At 42.7% G+C, this 23,552-nt stretch overlaps 1 protein-coding gene across 7 annotated transcripts in view; it reads right to left on the minus strand.

Annotated features, from left to right (window-relative positions):
• The window catches only part of HTR1F (5-hydroxytryptamine receptor 1F), a 206,986-nt gene that overhangs the window by 163,475 nt on the left and 19,959 nt on the right, over positions 1 to 23,552 (minus strand). The window contains exon 1 of one of the 7 annotated variants that reach the window (XM_045002068.1): positions 1,658 to 1,726. The exons of the other annotated variants lie outside the window; for them this stretch is intronic. The gene's annotated coding sequence lies outside the window, so the exon portion shown is untranslated. Of the gene's footprint in view, positions 1 to 1,657; positions 1,727 to 23,552 lie in introns of those variants that run through there. 7 annotated transcript variants of the gene reach the window in all.

Raw genomic sequence — 23,552 nt, forward strand, 5'->3', positions numbered from 1 at the left:
TACAATAAAGTCTGTCAATCAAACTGAATTGTAGAACTAATGATGACTTGTTATAAAGGCAAACTACACTGAGAAAACTCAAGAGAACAGAACAAATAACTATACTGGTTTCTTATATATTATTGTACCTATATTTCTTTATTTCTAAATCCAATTATCTATTCAATCCTGATGTCCTCTATCCCTTTTCACGGAATAAACACAATAGAAATATGTAGTGTCAAAACCATCTTGTATAATCACTAATTTTCAAGAAGAAGTTAATGGAAAGTTAGAATCAGGCTGAAAGCAGAAAAATCACAAAATTGAAATGTATTACATATATTTGCAATTGCTACAGAAGATAGTAAATTTAGAATTAATGAAGATACCATATGCACTACAAAATAATAGACATGAAGGAAAATGCCATGGTTAAACAGAGAAGTACAGAAGTTTACCTGGATTAAAAATGCTACCAGAAACAGAGAATTGTTGGCATGCAAAATACATAGATAAGAGTGCAAGGGCCCAACCCTTGTGTCAACATTTAAACACCACTACCCAACTGACCTTAGCCACTGGAGGGAGGGGAAGGGGAGAGAGGGACCAAACAACAACAAAAAAACAAACAAAACTGAAGGGTGACCAACTTTTAAAGAGCAGTTCTGGAAATAAGACAGACAGTTACTGTACTTTTCACCCCCATAGCACCTTTCATCCCAACCTCACAAAACTTTACCAATATTAAATCTCACAACAAACTTGAGCAGTAAGCCAAGTCTGGGTAAACTGAGGCAGAGATATTACTTGAATTACCTAAATGACAGGAGTCAGTAGCAAAGGATTCTTGATTCCCAGTTCCCTGCTGTATCTGTGAAGTACTCTAGACAAAAAACCAAGAGTTATTGAGCAAACACTACATTTAGAAATAGGCCATATCTATATTACAGAGCTTACAGCTGTGGGCACAGATGTACCGATGCAGCTGTAAGATCTGCCATGTAGCCGCTTTATGCTGACGGAAGAGAGCTCTCCAACCATCCCCGAGCGATGGTAGCTACATCAGAGGGAGATGTTCTCCCACCAACATAGCGCTGTCCACACAGTTGCGTCTGTCACTGTAACTTATGTCTCGCAGGGGTGTGTTTTTTCACACCCCTGAGCAATCCAAGTTATATCAACAAAAGTGCTAGTTTAGACATAGTTTTAGCTAAGGTTGCAGCAGGGCATATCTCATCCACTCAAAAACCTAAAAGCATGGAAGAAAGAAGTGAAGGGGAAGACTTACGAATTCGTTTCCACCTTCATATTGCCTACAGCACTGTCAGTAACTCCAACATTCCATAGAGTTTATACTTCCATTTCCAAATACATACCCAAAAGCAATACATACCCCAACTTCATTAAACTTGCAGTCCAATGCAAAACCTTCAGTGACCACCTTTGTTTATATCATAGACCCACCTCATGTCAGTGACCCACTGCCAGGCTTCATCTAGTCCCTTCCCTGAGGAGCAAACTGAAGTGGTCTGAAGTGGCCACTTATCAGCAAGGGGGTTGGACCTGCTGCCTCTTCCTTCCCTGGCTGCTTCCCCACAGCCCTAGTACCTCCTCCAACCCTTGACAGCAAGGCTTCTGCTTGGGGGGTTGCTAGGCTAGAGCTCCCCCAGCTCACCTGCCCTTCCTCAGCACTGAGCTGTCCAAGGTACCCTTTACTCTTTGAGGCAGCCAGGTCCATTTGTCTCCAAGGCTGGAGAGAGACTGAGTATCCCTTCTAGTCTGCCCTCTTTTATACTGGGTTGGACAGCTCTGATTGGCTTCCTCCCACCTCTTCTTGATTGGCTCTCAGCCCCAGACCTCTCCAAGGGCTGGCTTTTAACCCTTTCACAGCCAGAGTGGGGTGACCACTCCGCTACACACACATTCCATGCACTGAAGTTATTCTGCATTAATGCTGCTTGGGTCATTGTTAAGGTTTTGCATTGTTCTGATCGTGGTAGTGAATGAAGACAGACATGCAGATGAATTTTAAGTGACAGGCCACAACTTTACTGAACTTAGCACAAGGAAGGGATGCTACTCACCCTGTCACCCAGACTCTCATATACAAGGCATTTTAAGTGACTCCAGTGTGGTGGTTGTAGGGCTCCATAACTCGGGGTAGCCTCTCCTTGCTCTGCTGAGTCCTACCACCCTCCACTCCCACAAAGGAGACGGAAGGTACTAAAAGGGGAGAGGGTATCTCAGCCTGTGAAGACCACAAGGTCACCCCCATCCCAGGAGCATAAGCCCCATCAGCAAAATACCATGTCCTTTACTTCTGGGAAACGGTCATTTTAATCACTGTGGAAACTGGCCATAAATTGCAATGAGCTAACACCTCTACCAAGTAATACCACTAATTACTAAATCCTATTGGTATTTAACTTAACTGTGCTTCCAGGATGCTGCCAGGAAGGCAGACAAAAAAAACCCACACCACATCCACACCACACACACATCCACACCAAGAAATTCATTCCTGACCTCAAAACAGGCAATCAAACAGTTACACCCACAGCATCTGCAAAACACAGCTCTGAAACTACCGTTACATGGAGGAAATGAAACAGGAAGTCTCGTCATGGTCCAGGCTAAGGTTTAAATTAATGAAAGGCTAAAGCAAGGGACCAATCAGCTCTCTACCTCTTCCAGCCGGCCATCTCTGAGTTTTCCCAGCAACTTTATCTCCACCCGCTTACTACTGGGGCTGTCCCAATCACCACCAGTCCCATCAGGATTTCTACCTGTTGAGGCAGGTATGTAGGATTCTGAGTACAAGATTGCTTTAAAGAGGTCTCCTTACTTGCAGCCATGTCATCCCCCATCCCCCAGTAGATCAGCAGCAGGGTTTGAACCCTTGATCAAATAGTAAAGACTTAAGTTACAAGAGTAATTATCAGCCCCTTTTTAACCCAGCCACTAGAGGATGACTTGACATAGACCTTCCCAGTTTACAGTGGTTAAAGACAGGATAATCCAAACTGATTTAGTGACTCTGAAAAGCATTGAGACATAGTGGATAAGACTAAATTTTGTCATGCTGGAGACCTGAGCTCTGCACAGAGTGACCTTGCATTAGCTGTCCGCTAAATTATTTAAATAAAGTGGGAGAGCATTCAGCAACTCTTCTGTGTTTTCTGTTTCGGGGTTTATGGCTGTAGTTAACAACAACAACAGTAGTGAAGTGCTGATGAAAGAAACAAGCTTTTGAGCAACACAGAACTCTTCTTCAGGTCTGGGAAAGGTACTCTGAGCATCACAGCTAAAGGCATCACAGCTAAATGCAAAGTGGAACAGATTGTTAGTATAAGTAGTTAGCACATAGGGACCATTCAAGGAAGAGGCATGTTCAATCCATGATGGACTGAACAGACACACTGGATTTGTGTCTTATTAGAACAATCTGTAAGCCACTGGCCCACTCTTTTATCCCATGAGTGCAGAGGCACTAACAGGCCACTCTACCTTGAATGATCACTTAGAATGTATGCTAAGTACTTATGCTAAACAATCTGTTCCACCCTGCATTTAGCTTTGCTGCTTGGATTGCTACTTCTTGGAGTATTATACAACAACAGTTTAGGAACATTTAAGCAGCCATGGAGCTGGTCAGAGTGGCCGTTATCAGAGGAAAAACTACTAAAACAGTAGATTTAAAATGACAAACTCATAAGTGAGGAGAACACATGGCTTAAATAGACTTCTCTATTTTGTTCTTAATTCATGATACTGTTTTATACATTTTAAAAAATATATATAAGCTCATTTTCAGGTCAGCAATACCATGCTATAGTTCACAACTTCCAGATAAGATGACTGCGGGATGCTCCTGACAACCACTCAGAAGCTTTAGTTAGCAGAGAACGCAGCCTCTTGCTCGCTTAGCAAAGCTAGCTGCATGAAACATAGTGGATTTGTACTCTGGTTATCAATTTTGATACTGGGTGCAAATCAAGAAGCTGATTTTGCTCTATAAAGACCTACATAGCCTGGATCTTGGACACCTTGCATATCAACTTTCTCCTCAGTTGTAAACAGATGCAGTGCTCTTGCTAACGTTCCCAAATTTTGAACTCAGGGGGTGGGGCATTCTCAGTTCTGGAATTCACTGTCCCTTTTGGTCTGACAAAACATGAGCTTGTTGAGTGCAAAGTTAATCTGTTTTGTCTATGGGTAGGTCTACACTGGCAGAGTTACAGCAACAGCAATTACAGCGCCGCTCAGAGAGTGCTGACAAGAAACTGCTGTTGTGTATTCACACTGTCAGCTGCCTGCGCAATAGCATGTTCACACTTGCGACACTTGCAGCGGTATTCTGAGCAGTGCACTCTGGGCAGCTATCCCACAGAGCATCTCTTCCTCTTCTGCCGCTAAGAGTTGTGGGAAGGCAGAGGGTGCATCCTGGGTCCTGTGCAAGAAGAGGATTGAGCAGGAGGATAGAATGGGAGAGTAAAACTATGATGGGGTGAGGACAGCTTGTTCAGATGGACAACCTTTGTGATACTGTTTATACTGTAAATGTACCCACAATTTTAACAATAGGTTCATTTGTATAAATTAACAATAGATTTAAGCTTGTATTCCCTTTTTGATGGCAACTGAACATTCTAAGTACCAGTAGACTGAATACTTATGTTTCCATTTTCCTCTCTCTTGCCCTTTGTTTTTATCATTCCTTTAGTTAGAGTCTCAAATTCCTCTCACACTCTTTTCATTCTGACTCCTCTTTATTTTACATTGCCTTTTGTTTCCTCCCATTCCATCTTTTCCTTTCATCTTTCTGGTATTCTCGCAGACCTCTCTCTCTCAGTTTATTTTTAACTCCTGCTTTCAAAGGTATTTCTTGCTTCACTTGTCTCTTTTGTAACACTAAGCTCTCTTTGTCTTGAATATTTTGAAGGAGAGGACTTCCAGCATTGTCAGGTCTGTACTGCCATCTCAACATTAAAATGGACTGAGTGGAAAGTCCACTTTACAGCACCTGTTGCCTAGCAATCTGCTTCTCAGGTTCCTTCAGCTCAGGAGTAGGCTGAATGATCAAAGATTTTTAAGGCAAGTGGAAAAGAAAAATGTTATTGCAATCAAAATATAGTGCTCCCTAGAAGACTTTGTAATATTAAAAAGCTACTATGCAATGACCAAACCCTGGTATTATTTTGTACCCTATTCGCCATCACTTTATATACCGACAGTTTTAAGATTTGATTAATTTTGCAAAGTGTACAGCAGCACCAGCAATAATCTGTTGTACCAAAAGTAGAAACTAAAAGTTGTTGCTATCAATAATTGTTCAATGGCCTATCCGGATGTGACACAAGTTAGTGGTATTAGTCCAATTCCTAGCAGGCAGGTATTTACATCACCAAAACCATTATCACAATTGGCACCTTGGTTGGTAATCTCAGCGGAAGGCAAGGGCTTGACATGGTATGTCCCACTAGGATACCGCCAAGGCACACTAAATGGGGTAGCTTGGAAAACCGCAAGTTATACTGTTGATGTCCATGTTGTACACAACACTTAACTTTATTTTTTAAGAAATCTGCTGTAGCAATGATTTCTAAGGCAATTTCCTATGAGAAGAGAAAGTTTTTGCTACCGCTGTGATAAGTGGCTAAGTCTCATCCAAAGAGCTCACACTGAACTTGCTGTTATGTGGTCCCTGACTGGTACTATTTGCCACCAAATTCAAAATTAAGCCATCAGTTACTAGCTTTGTACTACTCATCATACTGCAAGAGTGAACAAGGAAAATCCTGCCCTCAGTTACATTCCTGCAAAACCCCACTGATCTCAGTCAGGACCCATGGATGAAACTGAAGACTGAATTCAGACAATATACTCCAAGGACATAGTTTTTTGGCAAAAATTTTCAAAAGCACGAAATAACTTAGGAGTCTAATTCCCATTGACTTACAAATGCAATTTTACCCTTGGAGTTATTCACATGCCCACAACTATGTTCTCCCTATATAGCACACACAAAATACATACAGAGGAAAAAATCATTAGCAAAATCCTAGGTGTAGACATTTCCAAAATGGTAAGAGGTCAGCCTATTATGACTGTAGAAGGGTTTGGCCGGGTTCGTCCCTCTCTGGGGCGGCGGGGAAGCAGACTGCCTCACTACATCTGTTGGGTTATTTTAGGGGAACTAGCCTGGCCACAGCAACGGTAGAGACAAACAAACAGCTCTATTCTGCAGACCCAGGCCCTAGTTTAGGGTGGGGCAGTTGAGAGTCTTTGGCTCAGGCTCTTATGCAGAGGCTGAGCAAATAAATGAATTCAGGAGGCCTAGGCCCTGGCTCCGAAGGGCCTGGGGAGAGGGGGAGACTGCTACCCGCATGTTGGGTAGCAGGGGGGACGCAGGCCCTCCCACTCCACTGCGTCCCAGCCCGGGGCCCTAGCAGCGGCTGAAGATCCGCTGCTGAGTCAGTGGGGATCCTGGCCGCAACACACTGACATCGGCTCTGGCAGTGCTGCAGCCAGATTAGGGTCGGCTGCCCCCGGGCTACTTCCTACCTCCCCCTCTACAGGTACCTGCGTCTGGACAGTGTCCTCCACAGAACCAAGCACCATGGGCTCCTCTGGGTACTTGGTGAGCAGTAGGCTTGGCAGCTCTTCTGAGTAGCTTGCCACAGGCAGGCTTAACAGCTTCCCTGGGGTCTGGTCGGCATCAGGCCTTGGCTGGTCTGGCCAGTCCTCGGGTCGGTCGCAGACTGCAGGAGTCTCCCCATTGGGAGCTAGGCCACAGGCATCTGGCTTCTCCTTGGCCAGACTCCTTGTGAGCTCTGGGGTTGGGCTTTTATACTTCCTGTCCTGCGCCATGACCTCTGGGGGGTGGGCGCAGGCTCCACTGGCTCTGCCCACTTTGGTGTCCGGAGGGGCTCATCCCTCTCCGGGGTGGTGGGCAGCCACATCGCCTCACTACAATGATTAATCACATAGTTATCTTAGTGTTGTCTCTTTGTAAGGTTGCATCCACTAAGAGATCTGATCATCAGATCTTTCAAAAGCATAATCTAGAAGCACAGAAGAAACAGAGATCTCAAGTTCCAAACACACCAAAGTGCCCACACTCACTAAAGCAGACAGGTATGTATCTCCTTGTTCAGAAGATGCAGTTTTTCCTTTGCAAAATAACTTTGAAACCCCATAATGCCACTTTTACACACTCATTTTCCCTCTCTGAGGTACAGTCATGCAACCTAAACCTGGTATCTAAAAGGCAAGCTGCATTCTTTGTCTTACACAAATCATTTGTAGTTTGAGATATGGTTCTTTTGATTCGCGAGCTCAAAAAATTCAGCTCATTCTCTCAGAGCCATGCTGGTGCTGCAGTGTTAACAAAGCTAAAGTATAGTAAAAATTTATTTGGCAGCAAAAGAAACAGTTCTTTTCTGACTATAAGCACTTGAAAGCACAGTCTGAGACACTTTCTAGTTTAAACTGATGGTGCCCCATTAATATTATTTGCCCTTAATAAAATGTATGTTTGCATGCTATCCCATGGACAGTTTTAAGCTGTTAGACGTCTGTCTGTCTAAAGCTATTCATAGCGATAGAATGAAAAAGCAAATGCTTTTATTCAGTTTCCAACACACAGACTGGAAATGTTCCACTTCTCATGCACATGGCCTACAGGGTGCACATGGATTCCAGAGCAGTGGGTGGCCCCGATGAAGTTACCATGTTGAAACATGTGAGCAGCAAATACCAGAATGTGTGAACAAATGCTCTCACTGCACAGGAATTGGCACTTACCAACCACTGGTAAAAGTGAAGAGTCAAAAATCCAGAATGAAAACAGATTTCACTAGAAGGTTGCCAAGGTGTTTTTCAAAATGTGATTCTAAGGTGATACTGCATAAATGAAATTTCAGACCAAAGAAAGTCCTCCTTTATAAAAGTAAAACCATTTTTTCTAGTTACACAAGCCTAAGGATTTTCATTCTTCTAGACCTTATTAATGGGGTCATCTGTGCTGTGTCAGACTGAAATTCTGCTAAATGACTACTTTCTAAAAATTATTTTTAATAGCCTTTTTTTTAATACTACAGACAAGGGCTGAATTAGGTTGGGTCGTGGAGGGTCAGTGAGACAGTTGAATGTTCGCATACTGAACTCCAGAAATCTGTATATTTAAGTTTATTTTTAAGTTTCCATCCTTGTGTTTGCAAAATTGGATTTCAAACTAAGAAACAAGAGTAAATCAATGCAGTGATCTTCATTTGACTATACACAGAAATTGAAAGTGCCCTGAGAGAAGTGTGAATTGCCTCTATTCATTTCAATGCAGTGCTAATGTCCAAGCCTAGTAATAATTTAAAATATCATTATTGCACCGCTCAAAGCATGCAATGAAGGACAACAATCAGCTGATATTTCTGCATGTGAATCATGGAAGAAGAATGAAGGTGTGCAGAACCTATTGTGAGTGGCAGGCAATCCTGGTGTCTCACATAGGGGTTAGGGAGAGGGCTGAGATTGTACCATTATTTCCTGCCCCTCCCCACCCAGTCTTACTCCTTGCTATGACTGAAATCCTAGGCATCTCCCCATGCAATTTTATCACCAGTTATGGGTGAAATTCCAGGCACATCTGCTTCATAGATCCCTGAAGACCTGCATAACCTGCTTGGGGTTCATAGGGGACCTGCACAGCTCCTAAAGGGTTCATCTCCTCAAGGCAGCTACACATTGCTTATGGAGATACTTAACTCTTCCTTCTTCCACTTCCTATATCATATCAATCCTGACTCCCACCTATGGCAATTAGGTTTCTGGACCAAACATCATGCACACTGCAGCTTCTGCCCTGGTCCATATGCTGTTCACCTGTGTGCCGCTTTGGTCCCTATGCAAGTGATTGCAGAATGGCGCGGGAAAGTTTCCTTCCATGGGAGGTCAGTTAGTAATGGGGGAGATTGAATGGGCTGCTTGGTCAGAAGAGAGATGTCCTGTCAAACAGTTCCAAAACAGAGCAGCGAGCCAAGTAGAACAGAGGAGGGTCCATGAGAACCCATTCTCCAACATTGTCAACAAAGGAGAAGATGATTCACCCCAGGAATGGTCCCACACAACAAAAGCAGAGACCCTGTTTCCACTCTCTCTCATTCTCATCTTGTCCGCATAGGATTATTATTTTTTGCTCTGCAATAGCATTCATATTCCCCATCAGTATAAATAAATAGCAAGACAAGCTCTAAAGAGCTAAGTAGAATCTAAGTAGACTAGACTAGAGTCCACAGAGATGCAAAAAGATGGTTTTGGGGATATCTGTCTATCTAAGGTCTTGTTTACACTGCAGAGTTTTTTCCACCAAAAGGCAGCTCTTGGCAATGAAATAATGCAGGTGTACGCATTGCAATGCTCCTTTCAGTGACAAAACTCTTCAGTGTTGGCGACAAAATAAAAACCACCTCAATGAGAGCAACAGGGCTTTTTACGCAAAAGTTTTGTTGCCAAAGTGCCAGTGTAGACACCACACTTGATTTTATAGCTTTAATTGGCCTCTAGAAGGTGCCCCACAATGTTCATCCTGACCACTCTGGTCAGCAGTTCCAACTCTGCTGTCTTGCAGCCAGGTGAGAAACCTTCTGCCCCTCCCCCTTTAAAGCCCCGTTAATTTTTGAAATTCTACTTCCTGTTTGCATGGTGTGGAGAGCTCACATCGCATATTCCCAGCTGACAACGGCGGCTCCAGGAGGGAAATGCTCTCCTATTTGGATCAATGCCGAGCTGCTGAATCTGCTCAGAATTTGGGGAGAGGAGGCTGTGCAGGCCCAGCTGTGCTCCAGCCATAGGAATTTCTATACCTATGGGCAGATTTCTCGAAGCTTGTGCGAAAAAGGCTATCATCAAGACATGCTGCCGTGCAGAGCAAAGATCAAGGAGCTGAGGCAGGCGTACCAGAAGGCAAAGGAGGCAAACCGTTGCTTCGGGGCTGCGCCGCAGACCTGCCATTTTTATAAGGAGTTGGACACTATCCTCAGCAGCAACCCCACCTCCACCACCAAGAGCCCCGTGGATACTTCAGCAGGTCTGAAGCTGGCAGAATGTGGACCTAACTTGGAGGACGAAGTCATGGGTGAAGAGGTGGAGGTAAACAATGATGTGGAGCCCATGGCAGGGTCGCCTGATGCTGCCTGCAGTCAGGAGTAGTTCTGCACTCCAGAGGTGTCTATCCAGTCTCGGTAGTCACTCTACGGCAGGCAAGAAGCAGGAGAGGAGATCCCTGGTAAGTGGTTTTGCTTTGTGAAGTGCGGAGGTGCGTTGAGGGCATAGAAACGTATAAGGCTTGCTGTGTTTCTGTGTACTGGACATTTCCCCATGCAGCTAAGCAGTGAGGCGGAACAGGGGTGTTGATGCACATGGAGATTTCATGGGAATCCTCCAGAGAGATCTCTACATTAGAGCATAAGAACGGCCATACTGGGTCAGTCCGAAGGTCCATCTAGCTCAGTATCCTGTCTTCTGACACTGGCCAATGGAAACTTTCCTGGAGGTACTTGGCAATCCTCTGCCTAAAGGTTCCTTGGTGGAACTGTTTTGTCCCTTCTCCCATGGAAGGAAACTTTCCCACGCCATTCTGCAATCACTTGCATAGGGACCAAAGCGGCACACAGGTGAACAGCATAGGGACGAGGGCAGAAGCTGCAAACATTTAGCAGATGCAACCTTGCTTCCCTGCTTACCCTCAGGAGTGAGATATTTGCTACAATGCCCCCCACTTGTGGAGAAGGGTGGGAAACTTTAGAATATTGTTCCTAGTTGACTGCAACATGACCCTTTCATATTGCTTTTCTCCCTATGTACAATGCCTCCCGCCTCGGGGAAAATTCACCATGCTTGGGGTGTTCACTGTCATGTGTGAGAAAGTGATTGGCATGTTACCAGAGGTTCATATTTTACTGCACTGTTTCAATTCTGTACATGTACGTACTCATGCTTTTGTGTATTATTCCTTGTGCTTCTGCAGATACGGCCTTCAGAGGCACTCCTTACACACCGGCAGAACAAAGCACCTGAGAAAGGTGCAAGGAAGACACATTCCAGGAGGTGCTGCAATATTCAGATGCAGAAAAAGAGGGAACACAGGCAGTGGAGGGAAATCAAAAGGCAGGACAGAAAAGAAAAACTAGGCCTTTGTTAGGGATGCAACTGAGAGGATGATTAAAGTTGTGCAGCAGCAAAGCAAGATGCTGAAGTCCCTCAAAATGTTCTAGACTGAGATGTTTACTCACCTTCCCGTTCAGCACATTCAGAACTCTTTCCCATGGCCTTCCCAAACTCCACCTGCACATTCCTTTCTGCTTTCTCGGACTTCTCACTTTCCCATTCACTCCACACACCCCCGGACACCTTATCAAATGATAGCTGGATTTATGCATAGCTCTGAAAGTCAGCCCTCCACTGGTACCTCCTTTCTCCCCAAGCGTATGTGTGTGCGTGGTGGTGTATTTTTTGTGTGCAATAAAAGCAAAGATTTTTGAATGATAAGCAATCTTTATTTGTCTCCTGCAAATTGTGATAGCAGATGGCTGCAACATGTAAACAAGCCATTTAATCATCTGCTTACATTGAATCTTAGGCCACACAAATCATAAATGCTTCCTTGCAAAACTCGATTTCATTAAGCATTGCAGTCCCAAGCATAGTAACATATATTACTGGTTCTCATCTTCAACGTGTGTCTCAAAGCCTCCCTGATTCGAATTGCCCCTCTGCCCACCCCATTGTGCCCCTCTGATAGCCCTGGTATCTGGCTGCTCAAAAGCAGCAGACAAGCTGTCTACACCCCAACAGTCTCCTGCTGAAAAACCTTTATCACCCTTATCTTCACAATATTGTGCAACACACGGCTATGACCATGGAAATATTATCCTCATTGAGGTCTAACCTGCCATAAAGGCAGCACCCAGTGCACCTTTAATCTGCCGAACGCACATTCCATGATTATCCTGCACCTACTCAGCCTATTGTTGAACTGTTCCTTATGGCTGTCCAGGTTTCCCATGTAAGGCTTCATGAGCCATGGCATTAAGGGGTACGCCGGGTCTCCCAGGATCACTATGGGCATTTCAACAGCCCCTACTGTAATCTTTTGGTCTGGAAAGAAAGCCCCCACTTGCAGCTTTCTGTACAGGCCAGTGTTCCTGAAGATACATGCATCATGCACCTTTCCAGACCACCCTGCGGTGATGTCAGTGATACACCTGTGGTGATCCACAAGCACCTATAACATGGAGAAGTACCCCGTCCTATTGATGTACTGAGTTGCAAGGTGGTCCAGTGCCAGAATTGGAATATACATGACATCTATCACCCCCCTCCACAGATAGGGGAATGCAATTCTGCAAGCCATCCACTATTTCACGCACATTGCCAAGAGTCCCGGTCCTTTGCAGCAGGATGCGATTAATGGCCCTGCATACTTGCATTAATTCAGCCCCAGTTCCAAACTGATTCACGACCGACTGGCAGCAGTCTAGAGTCACCAGCTTCCACACTGCAATCGCCACTTGCTTCTCCACCGAGAGGGCAGCTCTCATTCTGGTATCCTTGTGCCACAAGGCTGGGGCAAGCTCTGCACCTGGTTCCAGGAAGGTGGCTTTCCTCATCCGAAAGTTCTGCAGTCACTGCTCGTCATCCCAGACCTGCATAACAACGGGATCCCACCACTCAGTGCTAGTTTCCCAAACCTAAAAGCATTGATCCGCCATGGGCAACTGTTCTGTGAATGCCAAAAGTAATCTAACGTTGCCTCTATCAATATCAGGCAACACATCAGGCAACTATGAATCCCATTGAGTTAGGAACTTCGCTATGTGCTACCGGAGAGCAGTGCAGGATCCATTCTTTCAGACAGAGATGGCAGGGCAAGCATAAAACAAGGAATGTTGAAAATGCAGTGAAACAAAGATGGAAGCACATGGAATGCTGGAACAGAAAGCAATGGATCATGGAATATTGAACCCAGACCCATGATGCGCAGTGATCTGCTCCACCTTCTCACAAGACCTAGAGGCAAAAAATGGAGAGCTGACCTGTGGGATAGCTACCCACAGCACATTGCTCTGCTTTGATGCTGCTGCTCCACATGCGAACACGCTCTAATGACAGAGGAAGACAGAGTGAACATGCAATAACGATTTTCTTTTAGTGCTTTTCCGTCGTTGATCAAACTTTTGATGAAAAACCTTTGCCAGTGTAGACATGGCATTAGGTACTTATCTGGCCCCCCACTACCAGGATACCTGAGCACCTAACAATCTTTAATCTATTTATCCTCAACACTCCTTTGGAGCGGGGAAGTGCTATTATCCCCATTTTACAGATGGGGAACTGAGGCAAGTCTCTCTCTGTCTAAGGTCACACAAGAAGTCTGTGGTAGTGAAGGAAATTGAACCTAGGTTTCCCAAGTCCTGTATCAACATACTAACCACTGAGCCATTCTTCTGCCTGCACTACACTCCCCCTCACAATCCCTGCTAGGAGAAGAGACAGCATTATGTTCTGCACAGGACTGGAAGTTCATTTACATAATTTCTCCCTTCTCAAAACAACTCTGTGCTTGCTCCTTGCTGTGCCTGCTCTTGTCCTTTGCCAGCACAGCCACCCGCGGAATTGGTCAGCACATTGTGCAAAAGGATTGGGGTCATCAAAGAGGTTACCAGGCTTCTCAAAGTCCATGAAATAGGGTCAGAAGTGCCCCATAGCACTTGCTGATGGGCTTCTTTTTAAGTGTTCAGAATGACAGTAATCTAGCCTTTTATAGCTATCAGGACTAACAGTGTCTACGTCATCAAATTTATCCTAACTCTTGTTCATTATCAATCCCAGTGAGCTTCTAAACAACATACAGTATTCCTAGATGAAACTCTAAATCTGAAATTACAATCAGTTACATGAGTGTTAAAGCCTGGCAAGAATGTCCATGTTATCAAAACGCAAAATGCTAGGAAACTAGGAAGATGAAATGTACAATGGTAACTCAGTTTCAATCTTACTTGTAAAGATTTGGTCACCTTGATATCAATTACATACATGCTATTTGGCCAAATTAAATAATGGGTTAGAAAATTCATGGCTGACATTTATTTAAAGGTTAAAAACCACACACCTAATAGAACTCCTATCCCAGTCCTGGGAGCCCTTGTTATCAGTTAAAATTTCTATAGATACAGTCATTAAGAATGAAATCAGTACCACATTTCCCTGTTTCATACATACAACCACCAGGCTGAAAGACGGAACAAAATCAAGATCTTCCCTCCCACAAATTCCCAAAGAAAGCTCCATTCACATCCCCCTCAGACTTTCCCAAACATTGCTCAAAAAAGCAGGGAACTGCAAAGGGTTCTGAAGATTAAAGAATGCACACAGTTCTTGGACCAAGAGGGAGGTGAGTGCATTCCAGAATTATGGGTTCCCTCACAGAAAACACCAAGCCAGTAGCTCAGCCTCTTTTATCAATGGCACCCTGCCTCCATTAACTTTCAGGTATTTAGCATTTTTTAGGTTAAAATCACCTTACACTGCACCAGGAAGCAAATGTGAGGTCAGTGCAGAGGGGCATCATGTGCTCACAGTGAGTTACTTCAGTCAAACAAACTGACACATCATGCAGTAACTTCAGCTTTTAAAATGGCTTCCAAGGGTAGCTCAGTGTCACCTTTGTCCAGCTTGTCCTCGTCCGACCTCCACGAACACAAGTCAACGCCACACCATTCTATTTTGTTGCGAGCACGTTCTTTCCATTTCTGGCCAAAGAGTTTTGTCATGGGATTGACCTAGTGCATTTCAGTCTGCCCAGCAATCGCAGGTGGTCTCTAGGGATCCTGTCACTGATGTAGGTTGTCCACTTATTGTCTTACCTGCAGACTACATGACCCACCCATCTTTGCTTTGCATCATACATTGCCTGCACTACATTGGTCACCTCTGTATGCCTTCTGATCTCCTCATTCAGTATATGATCACGAATGAGGAGATCAGAAGTCATAGAGACTGAAAAAACATGGACTGTGGTAGGAAGGTCTGCCCTTTAGAGAAAGGCCTGCAACTTCCTTGATGGACTCTGATAGGGCAAAAAACAAAAGTCCAAGTCAAGGCTTCTATTTGATCCTCTTAGGAAGAGCTGGGAATCTAACCAGAGTCCTAAATTACAAACAAACAATGATACCAGAATAGCTGGCGGAATAACCTCCAGAGGGTAGATATATCTCAACCAACTCCTGTAGTTGCTTCCTTCAAACCATCATGGATCCCTTCAATCTGATCTGGATTGAATCTCAGCCAGTTTGTTCAGACACAGGCCCCAGTCTTACCTAGACACTGGGGGAAAGATACTGGACTACATTCTCTGGGCTGGATGAAAAACATGGATTGCTGAGTTTCTGCAGCATGCTGAAGCTCTCTCCTCCCATTTCTCTTTACTAAATGCAAAACAGATAGGAGTATACGAGTAGCAGCACAGATCTTTGTTGTATCCCTTACAGGAGCGGAGAAAGAGTAATTGCCCGACAAGTATCACTTTTTGTTTTGGGATGGGTTTGGAAGGAGAGGCATTCTCCTATCCCCAAACAATACTATCTGTTCCTCCCTCCCTTGGAGATTAGCATGTTTTATCTACAGGCAACCTATGCTGCCCTTGGGTGCTTCTGTTGGGTACCCCAGCTATTGATGATATGGCAGCCACCACATGCAGAGAAACTGAGGCTTCTAAGGGAAAGGGCCACCAAAATCTTAAAATAATTGAAATCAAGATTAACCACTTACTCACCCTGACCCTCATGAGAAAAAGTCACTGATTGCTGCAGTCCTTCAAAATTCATCTAATCAGTACCAGCATTCACTGGACAGTTATTAGTGCAGACAATTTGTGACAGAGGAAAGAGGAGCATAATCTTTTCTGACTACCACAAAACAAGGCTGTTTTAATCAAAATTGAACATTTGTTTAGCCTATTTCCGGTCTCTTTTAATTACTTTGCCAATTTATTAAATATCCTATTTTTTCATTGTTAATATCCTTGTAATTGCTATGGGGATCTCAGAATGGTGATTCCTATAGCGCATGCTGTACAACAGAAAAATCTCTGTAGATAAATGGCTTTATTTTCAGGCTGATCTTAGTATTTATTTCTTAAAATGAAAGCTGCTTCTGTGAATAAGACAGATGAGCCTCCACTCAGTGCACAAAGAGTTCTCATTTGAGTCATTATCCAATAATCATATACAATTATAACAATGAGAGAGTTATAAAGTCAGTGAGAGGACACATCAGTATTGCACATTAAATAATCAGTAAACACATTGTAGAATGATGCAATTCAAAAATAAGTAGTTCTCATTAAGAATTCAAGTACACTTTTACAAATGGTCAGGCCTGGGATTAAGTAAACGTTTCTAAGTGTTTCCAGTGTGTCACGGTTTAAAGAACAAAAATAAATCCACACTTCAGAATTCAGAGGCACCAAAAGAAGAAAGCTCTTCTGTGTATTAGCATTGGTTTCTTCTGCTTAGCTGATGTTCTGTTCATATGGTCAGTGCACTTTGTTTCAGAAATATAGCTAAAAGCCACTATTACCAGGTTGTCACTCACTTCCAATTTTTATGTCTCACAGCCATTTTTTTCCAGTTGTTTTCTGAGTAGAGACTCCCAAATTATAGAAATATGATTTAAAAAACAAAAAACAGGACTGCATTCTACATTGTAGAAAATGTCAAGCAGGTCTCATCTTCAAGGATTTTAAACTATGTCTATATTATAATCCCAGGATGTGATTACAGCTCCAATAGACATACCCAAACTAGCTTTAATCTAGCCATCTTGGGTCCTGGAAGCTGCAGAAGCACATGCTTCAGCATGGGCTCTACATGCCAGCGTTAAACCTTGGATAGCTACTACTGGACTAGCCAGTGCTGAAGCACATGACACCAAAGCTTCACTGCACCAGGACTCAAGCCTAGCTAGGGTACATCTACCTGAGATGCAATCACACCTCACCGTTGCCGTATAGGCATACCTCAGTTATTCAGTCCTCAAGACTATACCTTTACAGTTCTATGCAATACTAGTGTGCCCCTCTATCTAGATTCTTATACACACATCTATGCCTCACAAGTTTATTAAAGAGAAAATCTATATATTTCTCCCTCTCCTTCCCCAATACTGTAGAGAAGCTTTTGTTGTTAAGTACTAGACATGTGAGTTTTGGGTGGGGTTACTGCAGGGAAACAAAGCTATCTTCCTTTTTCTCTGCCTTCTGGTCCCACTCCAGAATCAGGAAAGCAGAAATGATAAACTGTGGCAGAACCAACTTTTCCAATAGTACACAAAAGAGCCTATTCTTATGAGTTTTCCAGCAAAGATGTCAGAGTTGGCTTATATTTGAACCACCAAGAAAAGATCAATTTGAGTCACGGGGGAATGTTCAGGTTTTTATCCAAACTGATTCTTTGTGCTCTCTTAGTCCTGCTCACTTGATCCCCTAGCCACACCCCCAAAACAGCAACAAAGAGACTATTTGGAACTCAATCCTCTGAGCCAAACCACTAAAGCTTCAGGGCCATCGGTAGGCAATGCCACAGCTAGTATAGTTTCTATAACAGCAACTCTACTTCCTCTTACTGGTTTCTGGTATTTGAAATTTTACTCAAAACTTCAGTGAAAATATTTACCATTTCTATAGTGCTTTACAAACATGAACCAATTAATCCTCACAACATGCCTACAAGGTAGAGCAGTATTATCCCTGTATTAAAGATTGACAAACTGGGGCAGAGACATTTCCCACTTTGACACAGTCTCCTCATGTGACCTGGAGAAAATGACTTAGTTTCTCTGTGTGTAAAATGGGGAGAAGAGTAACCTTCCCTACCTCCCAGGGGTGTGTGGAGGATTAATATATTAAAGATTTTGAAGCACTCAACTATCTGGTAACGAGGGCCACATAAGTACCTATGACAGTGAACTGACTCGCCCAAGACCCTACGAGTACAGTAGCAAAGACAGAACTGACAGTGCCTGCCTTTCATGCTCAATCCACATATACTGGCCGACATGAGTACAAACTATTTCTAGAATATTTATTTACTTGGATGCTACTGACAGGGATAATTCTTCACATGGTCCTTGCTTTATTTTTCAGGCATTTCATTGGATAATTTTAACAAATAGGTTTCCAAAGAGATTAATTTAATGGGCTTTTCTGAATGTATATATTTAGAAAAAAGGGGAAGACTGTCAAAAATATGTTTCTGTGCTTAAATCCAACTAAGGTCTAGAAGTTTTGAATTTTAGAACACCAAATGGTGTCAAGATATTTGCTCTATATACACACACAGTACACATTTATTCCAGCAGGGGTCAGCTTCGGAAGGGTTGTTTCTTTTAATTTTGTTTTTCATGCACGTGAAAAAAATTCTACTGGAAGCTCCAACCTGATGAGAGTTTTGTATGTATGAGCACAGTGCAGATTTCTTCCTGTTTCTCCCTTGTACTTTCTACCTGAAACCCATTTCCTTCTAATGCACAACACTGGAGAACTGGAAATATTCACTGTAATGATCTGATATGGTCATGGTCGTGCTGGAGCGTAGCACCTGCAAAACACAGTCTTGTAAAAACAAGGGGTGAGGGGACCTAGAAACAGCAAGCAAATTAAGTCAACGCAACCAAACATGCTCCTTTTCTTGATGCCTTTGTGGAGTCACTATTCCTAGGGGAGGAATGCAGAACACGTGAAATGAAGGCATAGGAATGTGTATTTGAGAATGGACCGGTTTATATTTGAATTTGTATGACATTGGAAGTCTGCCATTCGGTGCCATGTAAGTGTCAGGGCAATGTGTTCATTCTTCTCAGAATAAGTGATGTCTCTTATGCATATAATTTCCTCATCTCTTCTCTGTGGTGATTGTTTAATACCTATCTTTTTCTTGTTGCATGAGACAGTTTTCACATTCCAAATTCAAGATGCTCCTATTTTCTGTCCTTGACGTGTAATAATGAAGGAGCAATGAGCCTTCCCACATTTTGAATAGGTCACAGTTTGCAAATATGACTGACAGTGGTTAGTCTCACTTTCCCCATACTTATTTGTAATCCATTTTACTCATCTGATCATCATTTGCCAGTAATGGGACTTGTGTGTAAAACACTGTGCATGCTTTCTTCTATAGTCTTACTATCTTTATGCATGCCAGAGGTTTCTGATGGTACTTGCTGGCTTGCCTCTCAGGGATTTCACACCACGGGCAATTGGGATAGTTACAAGCAATCTGCTGTATGCTGGATCTTCAGAAAATGAATAGAGGTGATCATTTCCTTATATGGACCCTTCTACACTCACAGAAGCCATACTCCACCTCAGGCTCATATGACTAGTTCAAAAAAAAGGGGGAGGGGGAAAATGGGGAAATAGAGTGCTTTATATATTTCCCTACTGTGGCATAGATTTTGGTTTCCAGGAAATAAAAGAAAAGCTTGTGGTAAATCCATGACAGAAAGCCAGAGATTTAAAAAAAAAAAAATCCAAGTCCTGCCCAAGATATCTTTAATATCAGAAATAACATTCAAAATTAGTATGGAGAAAAATAAAATATATTTCTTTGTAACTGGGTTTATATTTCCTGCAAAAATCTTTACTATATTGTTGACGCGCATCCATTCTCTGGAAAAGTATGCAACAAAATAAGGCCACAATACCCTTGCCCCAGAAAAGCATTTCTTTGATAGTCCGTACCCCCTGATACTTGATAGTCCGTGTATCTTTTTCCTCTCAAAACTCCAGCAGCAGAAGTAACATCAATATTCTAAAGTTTCTAAAACAGAGTCAGAGTTTTCTAAAATAAAGTAAATAGATAAATGCTTCCCTATTTGATTAAGTTGATTGATCTCTCTCACACTTCTTTCCCAAGTAGATCTTTCACTAAAAAAGGACACAGAGAACCCTAACTACTATAATTCTCAAATGCCTTCTTCTCATCTCTTTCCACTCTTAAGAAATAAATCACACCACTAACAGTAATGCATGATTTTTGTCATGGATTGAATGACTTTCAGATCTGGGCATTTTTTTGGGCAGGGTAGGTGGGTTAGTAATTCTATTAAAATTTACAGAGCCATATGGTGTTTACTAGAAGTAATTTGATTTCTAAAAAGCACATCTGGGATTGACATTTTCACCATGTGTGACAAATATTTGTACAAGTTGTAAAGTTCCACTTACTTTGACCCCGTAATAGAGTGTACCTTTGACTACCCAATGGCAGATACCTGAAATCAGAAAGGCCATCTGGGATGAGAGTAGTACTTCTCATGGGAGGCTCAGGAGCAACTGCAGTTTCTATCCCTTATGAGAGGCCACTGGCCATGAACAGGAGTCGATGCTGATACGAAGTATGTGACTTATGACTTATCCTTACACTAGGTTACAAAGCTGCCCAGTTATATTACTGAAGAGGGGAGAACAAGCTTCGCCTTCCCCTAGAGCTTCAGAGTAGCTGGATCCAGGGGCTGCTGTGCTATGGCAGGGGCATTGCCAAACTAATCACTGTTATCACAGCACATGCACACCTCTTGTTGTTTGCAACAAAAACTGGAGGGGAATAAAAAGGTTATTTGGGGAGAACAATTTCCACTCCTTGATTTTTCTGTGCCTTTTGCCCTTAATATGACCTTCTTGTGTCTTTTCTTAAAATCACCATGATAAACCCCTAGAGCCTTAATTGCAAAGCTTGTATTTTTGTACTTGGGAAGGGGCAATTGTTGTTCCACCCTTCATTTAAAAGAAATCCACAGACTACACCAGGGGTCGGCAACCTCTAGCACGCGGCTCGCCAAGGTAAGCACTCTGGCGGGCCGGGCTGGTTTGTTTACCTGCTGCATCGGTAGGTTCAGCCGATCACAGCTCCCACTGGCCGCGGTTCCCGTTCCAGGCCAATGGGGGCGGCGGGAAGCGGTGCGGGTTGAGGGATGTGCTGGCCACGGCTTCCCACCACCCCCATTGGCCTGGAACGGCAAACTGCAGCCAGTGGGAGCCACGATCGGCCGAACTAGCCGACGCAGCAGGTAAACAAACTGGCCCAGCCCGCCAGGGTGCTTACTCTGGCGAGCCGTGTGCCAGAGGTTGCCGACCCCTGGACTACACAGTTTGCATTGACCTTCCACAAAGCTCTAAGCAGAGGTTCACCCAACAAATTTTTTGGTGGCCTCAGAGTATATTTTTCTTAAAATACGTAATTAACTTTAGGAAAAACAAATAAATATGCACATATATATTTCCAAATCGTTGTAATATATGTAGTAGGAAGGCAGTAGGAAGTAGAGCTCCCCATTCAGCATTCCCAGACTTCCTTACTTTTCTTATGCCCATTGCTCACATGCAGAGATGTGGTTTGGTTTGACAGTGGGCTGCAGTCAAGATCTCTTGGTACACTCGTTCTACATTGCTTACAAGGGTCTCTCCCCACTCATTCTACTGTATCAGGTACACCTGCAATTCTGCCTGCATTTTGTACAGTGATGCTGCTGCCAGACAGGTGACCATTCAAACAATCTCATTGCATGCAATATCTTGATTCTAATGGATGGCAGAATACATTTTCACAGCAATACAGGACTGAGTCTAAGCTTTGCTTTCATTTTCCTTAATTACCATTTTTATTTTCCAGTGCTTGGGAATCAATTAGGTTTCACACACGCCCTAACTAAAACTATGATTAGTCAATGGAGTCTGTATATTTTATACTGCTGACTCTGCTTTCATGAGTGTCAACCTCTCCCCTTCTCCATAAATATTTTCTTCCCTGTTCCATTTGATTTCATAATCTACTCGTAGATCCCCCTTCTCCCTATCCCCCACAAAAGAAGGTGTGTTATAATTTTCAGAATTATTTTTCGCTTCAGAATGTATAGTATAACCCTGGAAGTTAATAAGATGCAGTTTCCACGTAAAAAAAAGAAAAAGATTTAATTATTGCTGCCTTCAACAGTTCTGCTAGCTGACTATTTGAAAAATGATTGACATTATTTACAGAATTTTCAGCTTGAAAGTTAGTGTCTGTTTCTTTTCTGAAATTAAATATGTCATACTTTATATAATCATGTTTCATTTAGTCAGCAAAGGTGTAGCACTAAGAAGCAGCAACTGTAAACTAAGTATGGCATCTAAAAAAACAAAAAGCAATAAGAACTTGACTGTAAATTCACCATCTGGTTTTCCTTTTTCCTACCTTCTTGTTTAAACTTCTCTTTTTTTATCCTATTTCTGTAGGTTGAAAGCACAGGTGAAGTTACATCCCAGCTGTGCACCCTTTTTGTTCAATTAGAGAGATTTAGCAGCTTGGAATAAGTATATGCAGTATGCTCATTTCACACATATGGTTATATATACAACACAGGGATGAGTAAACCGTTTTCAAATACAAGATCAAGGACAAAGCTAATGAAGGGCAAACTTGATTTGTTACTTAAGAATATAAAAATGAAACACAAGCTCACCGAGAAGGGATAATTAAGGTACATCACTGTGAGCTCACATTTTCTTTGACTTGGACTAAATATAGACTCTTAAGTCTTAGGAATATTACAGTAAGGAAAATTAGGTTCCCTTTTAACTTTTGTTTCCCATATTGGAGGCATTGATTGGTCTGGAATTCACAGCTGCCATTTCACAGCCAACACAAGCAGCCTAAACATGAAAAAGTTAAGACTCCCTCTACTCAGTAATTACAGTATCACTTTCTTCATTATTTTAAAAAATAGAGATTCAGAAATAAGTCTCTTTGTGAATCAGTATGTTACCCTAGTTATATTGATATTGATAAACTAAGAATCTGCAACCAGTTTACTGTGGACGTTTTTTTTAACTTGTAATTTTTCCTCCTTTTTCTTCTTGTAAAATAGTTTTTGGTTTGTTAGTAGCTTAAGCAAATGAAGTTCACACCTTGCTCTGAACAGAATCTACATATGCTCAGTTTAGTCCATAAACGTATCCACTGGTAACTCACACAGCAGCAAATATGTCAACTTACAGAGACCTCACTATACCAGACCCCAGACTAAAAGAGCCACTCACTATATTCTTCAGTTGATTAATGAGCTACAATTGCCACAATAAGTCAATAGAAATCCATCAGCATCTTCATTCAGGATTCCAACCTCTGCTAACAGGATGTGGCACAAAAGATTAAATTTATCCCCTTGTTAAAGTATAAACTGAGTGTTCAATAATCCTCATATTTTGCACATCAGACACTTTCCCTCTTTGTAACAGCACCACTAAATATCAAAACACATTTTTGAGACAGCCTCTGGAAAACGCCAACAAACCTGGTTTATCATTAATAGACTCTTCATTTAAACCACCAATCTTTTTGTCTTTCAATTAATATTTGCATGCAAAGACAGTGGGTTGGCTAAGGCAAATTTCCCATACAAACAGTTCAAACCATCACTGAGTTCTGTGCAAAAAGCCCATGCAGCTTAAGGAGGTAGCCGAGGACAGAAAATTTTGC

This window comes from Mauremys mutica, chromosome 1 (genome assembly GCF_020497125.1).
Source record: "Mauremys mutica isolate MM-2020 ecotype Southern chromosome 1, ASM2049712v1, whole genome shotgun sequence".
NCBI classification, from domain to species: Eukaryota; Metazoa; Chordata; order Testudines; family Geoemydidae; genus Mauremys; species Mauremys mutica.